We start from the raw sequence: 2,784 nt of genomic DNA, 5'->3' as shown, positions 1-2,784 counted from the left end.
TGTGGTATATGTATATAGTTTTATTGGTCCAAAAACTTCGATTGCATTGAAAATTGTAGGAAAAATAGGTTATGTGGAATTTTACTTTTTCATTGAAGTTTATTAAAAGCAAAGACAAAATCTGCCAAGTGTATTTGCTTTTTTTCGAAGGTCGAGCTTTTCTTGTACAACTAAGTTTTTTGGTTCTAAACGAAAAATGGAACATTACTATTCGACAGTTTTTCCAAATTCGAAATTTCGTAAGTGATTCCAATTTATGTATATTTTGTTGCATGATTTTAGAAAATCTATATATGTACATATGTATGTACATATATAAAAATGAATCCCTCTCTCCCTTGGTCACGGCATCACGCGTGAATGGCTGGACCGATTTTACTAATTCTTTCTTTATTGTACTTGTTATTATTAGGAGAAGGTTCTTACGTAAGAAACAATTACGAAAGTAGGCCATAGTAGAAAAATGGATCGCAAAATGTGTTGCTAAGCGTATAACTCAACAACGCCTGGACAAATGTGGCCAATTATTTTTTTTTAATGTTCTTTGAAGTTCAGAGATGGTTTTTACCAAAATCGAATAATTGCCGAAAAACCCCTAAAAACACCCCCTTTTCTTTTTCCCATATAAACGTTTTCTTTTGTATATGTAACTATATGTAAGTAAAAATTAATGTTTGTTTATTAGTAACTGTAAACGGCTAAACCAATCTTCATGAAATTTTCAGAAGTTGTTCGCTGTAGATCTGGAAAGGTTTAGAAATCAAAAAACCTTATACTTTTCATAAGGAAAATTGGAAATTTCCAAAAAGTGACTTTTTCCATACATTTTTTTCTTTTGTTTTTCAATATTTTGTTTTGTAAACATAAACTATCTGAATCGTTCAATTTCGGTCGCATGCTTTCTTATTCCAGCTAATTAAAAGAAAAATTATTGAAAATTAGTCAGTGAAAACTTTATGTGTGTTTCAGACGAAGAGATCAATTACAGATTGGAATTTGTTACGAAGCCACGAAGAGGTCAACGTTCCTTTTGCCATCAACGTATGGCACACCAAGGCACAGGATGCGTAGACATATATACATATGTACGTGTGGAATTATCGATCGCGGTCAATCAGCAAGCGATCGTTACGTTTGCCGCACGCACACATTCTTCTTTGGATGGTAGATGGTGGTTACACCAGATCAAATTGATGAAATCATTTCTGCGGAAGTTCCTGATGCAGAGAAAAATCCAGTATTATACGAAGTGATAAAAACCATTATGGTTCATCGACCTTGCGGACACCACAATCCCACATCGGTTTGTTTGTCTGCTTTTCTTTCGGAAACGCAAACTGTAAATGATGGATATCCACTCCATCGTCGTAGCTCATCATACGACAAACATTATCATTCAACTTAGAGGAGTGAATATCGAAGTCGACAACAAACGGATCGTACCATATTCGCCATTGTTGTTTATTCACATTCAAAACTCATGTCAATGTTTGATATTGTAGATTGGTGAAATCGATCAAATACATTTGCAAATACGTCACCAAAGAAGCAACATGGCGGTTATTGGTCTTGAAGGAGATGAGATCAGCAAGTATCAAATCGTCGATACGTGAACTGCAATAAAGCGCTATTTACTTTTGCAATTCTTGAATGTTTTCCGACTATTGTGAGTCTCGCAGTTCATTTGAAGAATGGCCAAAGAGTGTTTTTCAAACCAGAGAATGCAGCACAGCCAGCCAACACTTCCAATAAAAAAATTGACATTGACGACTTTTTTCAACTTGCGTCAGTGATTCGTCGAAGAAATAGTTACGCAGAAAGCAAGGCCAACCAGTAGATTGACATCCAGGTGTGTTCTCAACTAATTCCTTAGGACGAATTTACATAATCCACCCGAAAAACGACGATTGCTTATACCTTCGGTTGCTATTGATAAATGTACGTGGTTCAATTTCATTTGAGTCATTGCGTACTGTGAATGGTAGAGTGTGTGTAACATTTTGAGAAGCATGCCAGCAATTACTATTGGAATCAAACGATGGACGATTCGATAGCCACTTCGCATGTCACTGAAGTTCGCATACTTTTCGCGATGACCATTTCGACATATCAGCCTTCAAATCCGCGCCAATTACGAACAAAATTACATTGCCGAAGTCATTTTGCATCGTATTCGATAGGAATTGGAAATAGGCAAATCTCGGTTCCAGTTGTTTGATATCAATTCCACCAGCCTTCAACGAAATATGAACTCATCACGAATGTTTATGCCAACATTGGCCAAATTATCATAACTACGATTGCATGAGTGCCCACCAGTTATACGTGGCGTGTTCCCGAGTTGGAAACCCATCTCTCTGTACATTTACGCACCGGAATAGAAACCAAAAAAATGTTGTTTATCAAACTGCGTTACATTTCAAAAAATTTAGAAAAATCGAAAATAAATGATTTGTAACATAACGTAAATTCAACTTTCTTTTCATTTCAAAACACATAATTTCACGCAGGACAACGCATGCGGGGTCAGCTAGTATTAATATAATATAACAAACCGCTGTCTTTTAAATCGCTGAACTATGTCAATGTCGTAGTATCATAAATCTTCCGCAGAACTTTTCTCTCGAAAACTCATAAGATGTTATCATCGTCCATGCCTCCATGCCTCTGCACCATATAGCAGAACGGGAATAATAAGTGTCTTATAGAGTTTTATTTTTATTCGTCGACAGAGGACTTTACTTCTCAATTACCTACTTAGTTCGAAGTAGCACCTGCTGGCAA

Source organism: Bactrocera dorsalis, chromosome 1, assembly GCF_023373825.1.
Source record: "Bactrocera dorsalis isolate Fly_Bdor chromosome 1, ASM2337382v1, whole genome shotgun sequence".
NCBI lineage: Eukaryota > Metazoa > Arthropoda > Insecta > Diptera > Tephritidae > Bactrocera > Bactrocera dorsalis.
The sequence above is the reverse complement of the archived record's forward strand: the minus strand, read 5'-3'. Positions refer to the sequence as shown.